Genomic DNA, 14,487 nt, shown 5'->3' with positions numbered 1-14,487 from the left:
GGCGCGTCCCCGGCCTTCGCCGCTATAGTGGTCACCTCCGCTCGAGGAATTTCGCTGGGGTTACTGCTGACAATGGCCCTAGACATTCCTGCTACACTAATCCGCTGAGGCTCGGAGGGGCATTCCAAGTATCCCACTTCCCATGGTCGTCGCGAGGTTGTCGGCCTTGTTGAGCTCCGTCAGTTACAGACATTTTTTCCGCTCCAGCCCTCCGGTGCCTCAAGCCTCTCAAATGGGGGTCGAAGTCCCACAATCAGTCCCGTGATTCCCCTTTGATTACAATTTTGAAGTCATGAATGTCGCAGCATTCAGAGGACATTTGCTTTTGAGACCCCACTTCTGACACCAGTGTGACGACCCCACATAATGCGCAGGTCCACACGGGACGGAGAGGCAAGAAGACACCGTATGGCTCAGTTTAAACAAAATGATGTAATCAATAATTATACATGGTACATCAGAGGCTGGGGTGTCCGAGCTTACGTGGCGACGCCGTCATGGGGGCGATGGATGGTCTCCGGAGTTGCGATCCGTCGGTGGCTGGCAGAAGCTACGCGCCGTCCGGCTTCGGCGCTGAAGGACCCTTTTCCTTGAACGATCTCGTCCTCTGCGTGCCTTTCGTCCGCACTCGCCAGCTATATCTCCTCCGCCGGCCACGCCCGATCTCCTCTCTTCCCGACTGGAATGTTTCTTTCTTCCTCCTTTCCACGGCGGCGCCCTGCGGCATCCCCGACATCCCTCGTTGGAATTTCGTTTGTCTCCCGCCGGCAGCTTTCTTCTCTTGTCCTTGTACGGCCAGGCATGCCTAATTGGGCTGGCTTTCCCTCCCGCCGGCGCCTTTGCTGTGGTCGCTCGGACAATACCTCCGGCGCGTCCCCGGCCTTCGCCGCTATAGTGGTCACCTCCGCTCGAGGAATTTCGCTGGGGTTACTGCTGACAATGGCCCTAGACATTCCTGCTACACTAATCCGCTGAGGCTCGGAGGGGCATTCCAAGTATCCCACTTCCCATGGTCGTCGCGAGGTTGTCGGCCTTGTTGATTGTTCACGGTTGAGCACAGAGAAAATTCCGCCGAAGGTATGGGCCCTGGTAGCTCACGCACGGAACGTCACAACATTCTTTTGACCTGTCCAATTTATGAAACGCATCGACAGACGCATTTTGACGAATGTTTTGAATAGCACGTATCATTCAATCCTTGCCTTTTACTCTGGAATGGCCCTATTGTACGATTTGAAAGTCTAGCAGTACTTAGAATCGGAATTTTATTAAGCATGCAATGTTTTCATTTTTTTTGGCGGGGGGGGGTCAGGACAGCTTATTGATAAAGTGGAGGGGAGCCTTAAGCTCTGCTTTAAGGGTATGACGCGATAGCAGAATTGGCCATTCCCTTAACATTCATAAATCGCTGGGAGTCCCCATACCACTCCTGGCTCAGTGGTGCAGCGGTAAGCAAGGGGGCGCAAAGCGCGAGCAACTTCCGTCCCACCTTACTATAGAAACCTCCGTTGAAGCCGTAACTCTACGCCATTCGTTGCGAAGGTAACTGAAGGAGGAATTGGGGCTAGTGTTCGTAGTAAAGAACAACATCTAACCGCAAGAAAGTTCTGAAAGGAGAAAGCGTCTGTCACTCTCTAACCTTTTTTAATTTCTGACCCGCGCGACCGTTGCAGCCGCCGCGCATCCTTTCCCTCATTAAAATTCCTTTCTCTCTTCTTCTTCTTTGTGAACTCTGTCAGTCGCGTTACCTGGGACGCTGTCGCCTGCTTTGCGGCTCCGGTCGCAAACATTTTGGCATCGTGTTCCTCCATGTGTTCGTGATGTCGGTGCTGCGACAACGGGTGGTGTTTTGTTTCGTGCTCGTGACCTCCGAATTTGCGAAGATTCCAGCGAGAGCAGCACTGATACAACGGGAACCTCAACCTTGGCTCACTTTCTCGGGAGCCACAGCTCATTTCAGTACCGTGAATCATGAACAATGATTAAGTTACTTAAGTTGAGGAAGGAATCATCGTGTTTGGTCCGAAGAAGAGACGGCGCATCGTGGGAGCACCTCCCACGTCAGCGTGTTTCGGCCGTCTGTTGCCGTGGAGACAACTTGTACACCATTCGCTATGTGCTTAACTGAATTAGGAACTCGCGCAGCCGTCTGTAATTCGTGGCCGCTGCGAAGTATAGCAAGCTTCAATCCCCCCCCCCTTGGTTAAGCCACGCACCACTGCCGTGCGATGGCAGGTGCTGCCAGCGGTGGGACTTGTGCGATCGAGGTTCCTTTTCCCAGCAACCTCTCATAGCTAGTCATCAATTTAACGGCCACCATCCCCCTATCCAGATTTCTCAAAATCAGTTGGCCAGGTTGTGTTGGCGCCACAAGGTCACGTGACCTAGCTCTCGAATCTACCTCCTTGGTTGCATCTTTGGGGATTTTTCGAAGATTTGGCGCTCATTGTCAACCACGCAGACGGAGCCAACGACGAAGTGGGATTTTCTGCGAAGCGAGCTTCCTAAAGCTATAGCGCTAAATGCGAACCATAGCGATGAACTAGTAGTTTTAGCATCCGCCTCGCATGCGGGAAGTGCGTGGTTCGATCTCTAGCGTCGCCGGTTACCCATTGGTCAGCAAGCTTTCCCCTGGCCTTGTGCTCGGCTTCTCTGGGGTGAATTGCGCACGATATTGGTCTCTCACCCCACTTTGAGTAGACGAAAACACTAGGTGTTCGGCGCTCTTTGGCCACAGATGTCCTTGCACCATAAAAATTCGTCATCATCTTCAAAAGGGTACCGTGGCACTGACAAGGGGGCGCCGTAGCCAAGCACGGTGGGAGGAAACTCCTCGCCTTCCTGGATCCCAGCGCGACGTTTGACCCAGCGCGACGTTTGAAGCAGCACTGTAGTCTGGTAGTAAGAATATCGCGTAGTTTTTTTTATCTATTTTCACTTCCACGAGCTTCAACATACACATTTTTTCACCACCTATCCCAGAAAACAATTAAACGTCGCTAAGATATCGGCAAAATCATGCAGTGTTATTTCCCATATTACCTGAATTTTACAATTGCTAGTCAGTCAGAACCTGACAAAAACAGCAAATACCAGACCAAAAACCACTTATCAAGCAGAATAAGGCCTGCAAGCAGAATGACTTAAAATATTTAGCTCTGCAGAGCAAACGTAACATCGTTGTAGCTCGAGGTAAACTTCTATCCATTTGCCTGTGCACCTCTCTTAATGCCAAGCGAACAAAAAGAGTTTTTTTTTCGGACATTACCAGTGACGCGACACCTCGACTAGTCCCTACATTGAATGTCTATTTCATCAAGCAGAATAAAGCACTTAAGTTCACTGCCTACTCCACAAAGCTCTAAACAACAGAAAGATTGCATCTGCATGACTCATTCAAAGTAATTGCATACCTTCAGTGTCCGGTAGTGTTCGGCGTTCTCCGCACTGAAGTGGTTCGACGAGAGCAGGCACATCACAAAGATTCGTCATGTGAAAAAGCGGCCTCGCGTAGTGCATCCCGTCGTCCTTCTTGTACTTAGCGATCGGGTATGCTGTATTGGCCCAGATGTCGAGACTGCAGACGATTAATTTCCATTTGTACCTCGTGCTTTCTCGGTTTCATTTAATAAGGCAACGCAGTCGACCACCGTAGCCGCGCCATTGCAGCCAAATATAGGAGCGCAGAAGGAAGCCTATGCAGCACTTCGCCACGTAATTCTCTCTGGCGAACAGGTTGAAAAGTTGGCAGTGGTTTAGCTCTGGTTAAACCTGGAGGATTGCGAAAACAACGAGAAGAGAGAGAGAGGCGATGGAGAGCGCGCGGCAGCGGCAGCGGCCCCGGCACGCTAGCTATGCGCCGCTACTGCGCATGCGCAACTGGCGAGCACGGCGGCGGCACCTCTGAGTCACCCGCGCAGCGATGGCAGCGGAGCGCTAGCTGTGCGCCGTCCTCGTGTATGCGCAGCATGGCCTTGCGTCAGCTCCCCGAAATGGCTCGGTGACTCGCGTAGTGTTGCATTCGCAACAAAAGTGCTTAACTGCTCTCCTGTCACCAACAGCAATGTTTCTAATCACAAGCGACGCGCACGCTTTGAAATATTCGCGTACGCGAGTTGATTTCGAATGCAGCATCGCTTCGCGCGGAGTGCGCGTGCTACGTTTTTGCCTACACTACGCGTCGCTGCCGACCGCAGCGCCACCTTTGTTTACAAACATGACGCTTGTCTATGCATACAGTGACTTCGTTCCCAGTGACACTGTTGTTACGAAAGCAACACTACGCGAGTCGCCGAGCCATTTCGCGGAGCTGACGAAAGGCCATACTGCGCATGCGCGAGGAGCAGTCACGTCACACTGCGCACAGCTGGCGCGCCGCCGACGTCGCGGCGCGGGTGACTCAGAGGTGCCGCCGCCGCCACGCTCGCCAGTAGCGCATGCGCAGTAGCGGCGCATAGCTAGCGTGCCCGGGCCGCCGCCGCTGCCGCGCGCTCTCCATCGCCTCTCTCTCGCTCTTCTCGTTGCTTTCGTAATCCTCCAGGTTTAACTAGAGCTAAACCACTGCCAATTTTTTGTCCTTTATCAAGTTGTATCTTCGCATTTCTAATACTCCATTTTACCTTCGCACTTCAATCTAATGTATATTATGCAGAGCTCCTCGTTTTTACATGTGCTCGCTGTTGCGACTAAAATTTCGGTGCAATTACTCGGCAATGCCGGGTGTTTTTTTTAGAAGGTCCAAAATTTTTAAAGAAAGGTAAATTCCTTGAGATTTATTACCCTGGGGCTATACTGAGGGCTACGGTGGACGCCAGGTAAGAGGCAAACTACTTTAATTAGTTCGCTGATTAACTGAATACGTTAATTAACTTTTATAATTTTTTATTTTAGGGGATATGTTGCATTAGCAGAATTGGAGATCGTCTTCCAACAGTCCAGCCAAGAAAAAAAATATTAATTAGAAAATTTTTTGCGCGCGTTACGAAGCGAGAAAAAGTCACCCTGGTAGGCAGCTTCACACTGTAGGACAGCGTCTGTGAGCTCCTGTGAAGTAGTTCGCTCCGCCCTGCGCTTTGTGTCAATGCGTTTTTGTTCCAACGCGGCATTCCGTGAGGCCGCGGAGCGAAGCCAAACAAGCAGCGATAGCGCAGGCCGCCCGTCCGGGCTTCAGGTGATATCACCCGTGTGACGCAAAGCGCAGGGCGGAGCGAACTACGTCAGAGGCGCTCACCGCCGCTGAGTTACGGTGTGAAGATGCCTACCAGGGTGACTTTTTTTTCTCGGTTGGACTGTTTGGAGGACGATCTCCAATTATGCGAATACAACATAACCCTTAAAATAAAAATTAGAAAAGTTTATTAACATATTTATTTAATCAGCGAACTAATTAAAGCAGTTTTCCTCTTGCCTGGCGCCCGCCGTAGCCTCCAGTATAGCCCCAGTGCTAAAATAAATCTAAAGCAATGTACCTTTTTTTTTTCTAAAAAAACACCCGGTATATGACCGGTGACAGCTGCTGCTGCGCAGTACAATGAAACGAAGGACAGCGTCATTGAGGTTTTTCCCTGGCCGTTGCATATGCACAAAAATGTAAAAGTCCTTGAACGACAAAAATTCATTAAAATATTTGTCCTTGACTTGCTCATTTCATGGTCTTTACGTTTTACATATCAGCGGCATGCACTGCTTTGCTGGTTTCGGAGTGATATAGTTTTAAGCTTCGTGTGATATTTTCTTTGCTAATTAAATACGCAAAAACATGGAAGCACTGGCATCAGTTGTCTGCCACGATTTTTAAGACATACGAATAAATTCTTTTATTTAAAAAATACATACTTTACTGGTCTTGACAGTGCGTAGCATTATCTAATGCACAATGGCATTGTCAAAGGCAGTGCAGTTATTATTCTTGCGTTTTATCCCTCCACAAATTCTATGAGGAGGCGGCCGCGCTGCAACATATGAGCCCCCCTAACGAACAAAATCTCTGGCTACTCCACTGGGCAGGTTGCGTTTGCACCACAAGGTCACGTGACCTAGCTGGCCTAACTACCTCCTAGGTTGCTTCTCTGGGGATTTTTCGCTCATTGTGAACCACCCCGACAAAGCCGACGATGACGTGGGATTTTCTGCGACACGAGCTCTCTAGCGCGGTAGCGCTAAAAGGGAACCATAGCGGTGACCTCTTAGCATGCGCCTCGCATGCGGGAGGTTCATGGTTCGATCACCAGCGCCGCCGGATACCCACTGGTACAAGCTTTCCCCTGGTCTTTGGGGTGAACTGCTTACGAAATTCGTCTCTGCCCCCATCAGACGAAAACACCTTGTGCTCTGGCGCTCTTTGGCCACAGACGCCCTTGCGCCATAAAAATTCGTCACCATCATCAAAAAGTTTCGATTATGGGGTTTAACATCCCAAAGCGACTAAGGCTATCAGAGACGCCATAGTGAAGGGCTCCGGGAATTTCTACCACCTGGGGTTCTTTAACGTGCACTGACATCGCACAGTATATTTCTCTGCATCGCAGCCCTCCCGTGCGGATCCCATTTCCAGGATTATCGCGGAGGACCTGTGCCCTGCTGATACTACAGCTCTTCACAGCCTCTTGTCTTTCTACAGCGATATTTTTTACTTTTTTACTTTGAGGACCGTTATTTGGGTCAAACCTCTGTTGTCGCCCACTGTAGTGACCCCAGTGAGGCCTGCCCTATCTACAGACGGCCCTATAGAGTCTCTCTGAGCGCTGTGTCATTCAGGCGAAGGTGGACAAGAATTTGGCCCGCAACATCATCGAGCCTTCGAGTAGTCCTTGGGCGTCCCCTGTCATGCTTGTTAAAAAGAAAGATCAAACCTGGCGATTCTGTGTCGATTACCGCCACCTGAATGCCGTCACAAAGACGTCTACCCTCTGCATCTCCTCTCGACTGCTTGCAAGGCGCTACCTAATTTTCCTCAATCGATCTTCGCTCAAGATACTGGCAGACCACTGTCGGATGGCGCTGCGGTCGCCGATGTGTGTGGACGTGCTCCCATCGGCTTCGTCATCTTCACATGATTCCGCAACGATTTCTATCTAATTTCGCCGAAATTCTTGCACCAGCAGTTCCGTGAGGTTGCAAGGAATCCGTGGATACCAAATTTTGAGGTGGGCCATCATTTCTGACGAATCCACAAGTACTTTTCTGCCGTGTCCACGCCGCCGTCGAACTGCGCCTAGGCGCGCACGCCAGACGCTAGCGTCTCAGCCGACGCGCCTGCTGCGCGTCGGTCCAGGAACGCGCTAGCTCGGCGAGACGCCACCCGCCCTTCGCGCCGGGCGCGACAGGAAGAGAATGGCAACTTCTACCGAGGAAATGGATAGCTCTGCGGAGGATTTACCAGCCCCGCCGACTACTTCAGCAACAGCTAATGGACAAGAGGACGAGACGGGCTGGAAAGTGGTGACCAGCCGGAAAACGAAGAAGAAGGAACGCGCGCCATCATCCACTGCGCAACTTTCACAGAACGCAAGCGACGGCCAGGTGAGCTCTTCTCGCACGTCTCCTAGCATTATGAACAGGGTGATAAGAGCCTCACGCATGCCACCCCTACCGCAAGACAACATCAAAATAGTGCTTCGCCCAAAGGGCGGCTTGAACTTACAAAAGATCTGACCTACCTTAGTGAGCAAAGCCCTCATGGAAGCAGTTGAACTTAATCCTGAGCAGACTACGGAGGACATTATATGTCCCAATATTACGCAGAACATCATGGTGGCGAGCACGCCCTTTCGAGAGAATGCAGACAAGTACGCGGATGTAAAGGCTATCCGAATAGCCGGAAAAGAGTACGCAGTCAGTGCTTACGAAACTGCCCCAAGCGACACCTGCAAAGGGGTAAGCAGATACATTGACACTGCTGACGATCACAGAACGATTGAAAGAAACATCGTAAATGACCGCAACCCCTTGGCAGTAGCGGCGAAAAGAATCAAGAACTCAGGATCAGTGATCATTGTGTTTGATAGCCTTCGCGTCCCGAACTTCGTTAGATATGGACCCACGCTGGTACCCTGCTACTTATATCGCAGACAAGTAGACGTATGCTGCGTATGCGGCAAACTCGGACATCGTGCGGACGTTTGCCCCGAGCCGGGCTCCACCGAATGCAGGGGCTGTGGTCTTCCTAACCCCACCTCATCCCACGTGTGCGATCCGAAATGCAAGCTGTGCGGGGGCTTGCACGCGACGGCGGACAAGGTGTGTAGGAAACGCTATCTGATTCCATACGTAGTACGCGCTCGACGACAACGAGCGCGACTGGAGCAACAAGAGATAGCACAGCTCGTCGCAGAAGACAAGCAGCACGCGGAGCGAGGCCGATCTGTGTCCAAGACGTCGGCACGCAGCCGCTCCCGCTCTCAATCGCGGAACCGCACAAGCAGGAGTCGTTCACAGGTGCGCTTCGGTGGAAAGAACAACGGAGGTGATGGCACGTGGGCGGACAAGGTCAGAGGTGCTACGACGACCACTCCAAAGGAAAGTGAGTCCCGCAACCCAGATAAAGAACGGATAGCTATGTTAGAGCAGGAACTAAGAGAGCTAGAAGCCGCTTATAATAAGCTAAAACTCGAATTAACTGAGATAGGTAAAGCGAACAGCAGTCAACCAACGCGCACTCCCGAGCCATCAACCGATATGGAAACTCCCCAATTCGTTGAGGCTGAGAAACAGATATTAGTGTGGGCTTAAAAATAAATAAGAAAAAAGTGCTCTGCCCAGGATGAGAAACAGGAAGAACAACGCGAAGAATGCCCGCCTCCTAAGAAGCGCGCTGTAACGCAACCGCGAATAGCCGTGCGATCAAATGTTAAGGACGCCATGGACGCCATGAGCGAAAATATGAGACTAATGCACGAGAGCATGGTGCGAATGAACGAGAAAATGGACATATTTAGCACGCGAGTACAGAAAATGGACATGTATCTGAACAATACGGTAGTACCGGCGATGGAGAGGATGAGTTCACAACACATCGGAACGCAAAGCCCACCTCGCGACGGTCTCACTGCAAGCGAAGGGGGCTACAACGGTCAACATGGCAGTGCCAAATAAGACACGCAATCTCTGCGTCTGGCAATGGAACTGCAGGGGGATCACCTCAAAAAGGGCGGTCCTCCTGCAGATGGTCAAATCAGAAACCGAGAAGCCACACGTCATCCTGCTACAAGAAACACTCACAACCGAATTGTCCCTTACAGGCTATAAGGCCGAAGCCCACAGAAACGAGCAAGGCAGAGGCGTCGCTTTACTGATTGGAAAGAAGATCCCATACATTCGGCATGACATCCGCCACACAGCCTGCTATCTAGAACACCTCACGATCGAGATCATACCGAACGACCACGTAGGGAACAAGCAAAGCATCTTCCTCACAAATCTGTACAGCAGCCATAAGGATACGAAGCAAGGGTTCAGAGGCATTCTGGGCAAGATTGCGCACATCGCCAAAGATAGTCCGCTGATTTTAGGTGGAGATTTCAACGCCCCACACCAGGCTTGGGGCTACGCGTATCCCTCTAGCAAGGGAGATCGTCTTCTCACGACCACCTCCGATCTCGACTTCACGCTGATCACAGACCCGGAAATTCCAACGAGATGTGGCACTTCCACATGCCGAGACACCACACCGGACCTCACTTTCGTCCGGGGCCTAGAGAAATGCGCTTGGCACAACTCGGGCATCGACCTTGGCAGTGACCACTATATTATCCGAATTAATGCAGAGATACCAGGAAAGAGGCAAAGGGAGTACAAGCTAATCGATTGGGACAAATTTCGTGCAGTACGGACGCAGCGATCCAACTCATCCGGAGAAAACACAAAGCAAACGATAACGAGCTGGACCAAGCAGCTCAAAGACGACATCGTAGCCTCAGAACGAACGATTACCACGGACGTTAAGGTAGAGAGAATGGACAGTCGATTAGTGAATCTTCTCGAAGCCAAACATTCCATTCTAGCCAGGTGGAAGGGGCAACGTTTCAACAGAAGACTACGAAGGAAACTTGCCGAACTCAACAAGACCATTGAAGAATACTGCGTGGATCTCTCCCGACAACAATGGGACGAAGTCTGTAACTCCCTCAACGGCCAAATACGCAGAGGGAGTGGGTGGGGGCTCATAAAACACCTCCTCGACGAACACGGAACAAAGTCCAAAACTATGCAACGGACCAGGCTCAGTAAATTAGTACACTGCGCGAAGCAAACCACTACTCCCGACGTCCTTGTGGATGACCTTGCAAAACGGTACTTGCCGCTTAAATCGGGGCTACCCAGTACCTTAGAACGGAAGAACTATGACGGTGCCCCAAACTCGCAGCTAGATATGGACTTCACAGGAAGCGAAGTACACTTTGCAATTCACGAACTCAACAGTAACTCTGCAGCAGGCACTGATGGTATCACAAATCGGGCTCTTCGAAATTTAGAGGACAGCTCGGTCACGTTCCTAACGCAACAAATCAACGAAGCCTGGAAAACTGGCCATCTTCCTGCCGAATGGAAACATGCAAACACGGTCCTCATCCCAAAACCATTCAAGCCGCTGGGCCTACAAAACCTAAGGCCCATCTCACTAACGTCCTGCCTAGGAAAGCTAGCCGAACACGTCATACTTAATAGACTATCGGAATACGTAGAAGAAAAGGAGTACTTCCCCTCCAATATGATAGGCTACAGGCCGGGTCTCTCAACGCAAGACGCTATGCTACGAATCAAGAAAAGTCTGTTGGATCGCCCCACACGAGACACCAAGGCGCTGCTGGGACTCAACGTGGAACAAGCTTTTGACAACATCCAACATCAAGCCATTCTCAAAGCCATATCTGACCACAATCTCGGAACACGCTTCTACCGCTACGTCAAGGCATTTCTGGAGGATCGAACGGCCACTCTCCGGATAGGCGAGCACGTCTCGGAGAGCTTTGAACTGGGCGATAAGAGAACACCACAAGGCTCAGTACTTTCACCCTTCTTATTTAACTTGGCGATAACAAAGCTTTCTCGCGCACTGGGTGAAATTGCTGGTGTGGAGCACACCATATACGCAGACGACGTCACCATCTGGAGCACCGGTGGGAGCGATGCGGAATTGGAAGCTCGCATGCAAGAAGCCATCACGGTTACCGAGGCCCATCTCGCCCCAATGGGACTTCGCTGCTCTTCCAGAAAATCGGAGCTGCTCATTTACCACCCCCCAAGACCAGGGCGCCCGTCCAACGACTGGCGCAGACACCCCACTCCATGCATAGAGTTACACGACAGGGATGGAAATCGCATACCTGCGGTTGACAAAATACGAATTCTAGGACTAATCATCGAAAGCAACGGGTCCAACTCGGCAAGGTTGGACAGCATCACGATCAAGATTGCAAACGCGATCCGGATGTTTCGGCGCATCATGAATAGGCACAGGGGATTGAGCGAGGACAACGCCATTAGAATGGTCCATGCTTTTGTACTCTGTCACATCACATACGTGGCTGCGATGCTCAACTGGAAAAAAGTACATCGGAAAAGGCTCGAAGTACACATACGACGAGCTTTCAAGACAGCGTTGGGGATTCCCGATAATGCCTCCACTGATCTTCTCTTACAGCTAGGAGTGCACAATACCCTTGCCGAAATCATCGAGGCACAACACACGGCACAGATCGCACGCCTATCAAGCACTAAAGCGGGCAGAGAGATTCTCGTCAAGCTCGGCCTGAACACCATAGCAGAAAGGGACAACGTCCTGCAGTTACCTAAAGTCGTGCGAGAAGCAATTAAAGTGTTCCCCTTCCCAAGAAACGTACACCCGATCCACAATCAAGGAAGAAGACTCGCCCCCGCCAAAGCCCTCGCTGCGGACGCGGCAAGGTTTCCAGACCAGACAGCTTTCGTGGATGCAGCGTACATACCGGGAAAACATGCCTACTCGGTAGCAGTAGTCAACGGACACGAGCGAACGCGTAACTAACTCACACTTTTCACGAAGAAACCAGAGGTAGCTGAACAAGCAGCGATAGCACTAGCTCTCAAAGACTCGAGCTTCACAACTGTGTACAGCGACTCTAGAGCAGCCACTCGAGCTTTCGCCAAGGGCGGAATAGACAAGACGACGCTACGAATCTTAGGCGGAAGTAACATCACCGATCACTCCATCGTATGGTTCCCGGCACACATGGGCAGCTTAGGGGGTGGCCTGCGGAATCTCAACGAGATCGCACACGAGGCGGCGCGAGGGCTCATCGGCCGGTTTCCCCCGCTACTCCACATATCGAGTTCAGGGATCAATTATTCACGTACAACGAGCTCACTAAACACTTTTATCTAGGCAGACGAGCGTTTCCCCTCCCGGATAAGAAATTAACCCGCAGCCAGTCGGTCACGTTACGCTTGCTCCAAACGAACGCATACCCCAACCCCTGGCGCATGAAGCACATCGACCCAGACTACGACGGACAACATGTGTGTGACCAGTGCAGTGAACGTGTAGACTTGACCCATATGCTGTGTGGTTGTGCATCAAGTGACGCCTACGCCCAGAACAAGGAACATTGGGACAAAGTACTAAAGAGTGCTTCACTTCACGACCAGCTTCGGGCTGTCCAGGAGGCCCGCGCGGCGGCGGAGAGCTTCGGGCTCTCTGTGCCTACGTGGGAGCTGCCCTCTACACCTGGCGCCTAGCCGAGTGTCCTTCAGGACCCCTACTGTGGGAAATAAAGTTTTACCACCACCACCACTGTCGATGAACGGGATCGTGAGAAAACCGCCTTTGTCACCCCGGACGGCTTGTATCAATTTAAAGTCATGCCTTTCGGCCTCTGCAATGCCCCTCCGACCTTCGAGCGCATCCACCTTTAGTATGTACCCTGATCAGTGACCTCACCGCTCCACCTGTTTTGGCTGACTTTATCTTTCAGGCCCTACGGAACTTCGGACCGACGCAAGCGGCCATGGCATTGGTGCTCTACTTGCACCGCGGCAACGCAGTCAGCTTCAAGTCACTGCGTACGCCAGCCGTCTCCTTTCTGTGTCAGAGCGCAACAATTCTATCACCGGGGGGATCCTCGCCCTCGTTTGGGCCATTGCCAAATTCTGCCCTTACTTGTTTGGGCACCCCTTTTCTGTTATAACGGATCACCACGCCTTATGCAGCAGGGCTTTCTTCGCTCAAACACCCTACTGGCTGGCTGGGACGCTGGGGTCTTCTCCTTTAAGAACATAAATTTTCTGTCGTCTGCAAGTCCGGCAGCTTACACCAGGACGCCGATTGCTTGTCCCGACGCCCGGTCGATCCGCCTTCCTCCACGAATGTGAGGCTGACGCCTGCGTTTTGTCCATCTCGGACTTCCGCAACAATGCTCAACAGCGCTTGGATTCCTCGCTACGTTCCCTCATCGACCGCCACTGCCAACCGCTCTCATGCTTCCCTCGCCCCGTTCGTGCTCCACGACAGCATCCTCTACCGGCGCAACATGCGCCCAAACGTCACTGAGCTCTTGCTCGTGGTTCCACAACACCTGCGCTGCAGCGTCCATGAATAGATACATGACGTTCCCATGGCAGGTCATCTTGGCGTATCCCGCACGTACGACAGCGTGCGCCATCGCTTCTTAACCATGGTGCTCTTAGTCACCTGCTCACCGATCGCTGTTTTCTCTCGAATGGTCGCCGAACTTCTCCGCTCCTGCTCCGTCCGTCAATTTGCCACGGCTTACCACCCACAGACGAACGGCCTCACCGAACGTCTGAACCGTACCCTCACCGACTTGATTTCCATGTAAGCCTCAGTCGTTCACCGCGACGGGATATTAGCCTCCCATTTGTAATATTCACAGACAATTCCACACGTCACGACACAGTGTTTCTCTCCTTTTTATCTTCTGTTTGGCCGCGATCCTTTGCTGCCCTTCGACAGTGTACTGCCAGCCACCGCCTCCACGAGTACTTATGCTCGGGACGCCATCGACCGCGCCGGAGCCGCCCGTCTTGTCGCTCGCCAGCGGTTGTCGGCATCCCAATTAACTCAGAAACGCCTTCTGAAGGAACCAGCGCACAAAACACAACGGACAAGAAAAAGGCGGAACACGACGGACAGGAGCGCTGAACTTACAACTTTATTTCGGAAGTACAGATGCAACGTATATATACAGCCATGTCAGGGTGGCGTACCACACAAGAAAAGCAAGAAGTGAAATCTACAAGGTCATGAAGGGACAAGCGGCACAAGCAAACCAAAGATCTTAACTAATATAACACGTGAAGGTGAGAAGTTTCAATGGAGGCAAGAAAAACAACAGGGAAAAAACGCCAGACCTCGTGAAGATGAATATTGATACTGATAACAAAAACTGATAAAAACAAAAAGGTAAAAACCAATAAAAGCGATAAAAGCGATAAAGTCAACACGGCAATGGAAATGAAAAAGATAAGATGCCAACAAGTAACACGGCAAAA

At 51.5% G+C, this 14,487-nt stretch overlaps 1 long non-coding RNA gene across 1 annotated transcript in view; it reads right to left on the bottom strand.

The window, feature by feature from the left end:
- The window catches only part of LOC149354552 (uncharacterized), a 41,249-nt gene extending 37,560 nt beyond the window's left edge, over window positions 1–3,689 (bottom strand). Inside the window, exon 1 of the long non-coding RNA XR_016291364.1 lies at window positions 3,414–3,689. This is a non-coding gene — a long non-coding RNA (uncharacterized LOC149354552). The remainder of the gene's footprint in view (window positions 1–3,413) is intronic.
- Window positions 3,690–14,487: the final 10,798 nt, after the last annotated feature.

Source organism: Amblyomma mixtum, chromosome 3 (assembly GCF_055824585.1).
Source record: "Amblyomma mixtum isolate Tamu chromosome 3, ASM5582458v1, whole genome shotgun sequence".
NCBI classification, from domain to species: domain Eukaryota; kingdom Metazoa; phylum Arthropoda; class Arachnida; order Ixodida; family Ixodidae; genus Amblyomma; species Amblyomma mixtum.
Note: the sequence above shows the minus strand (reverse complement) of the source record. Positions and strands in the feature narration are given on the sequence as shown.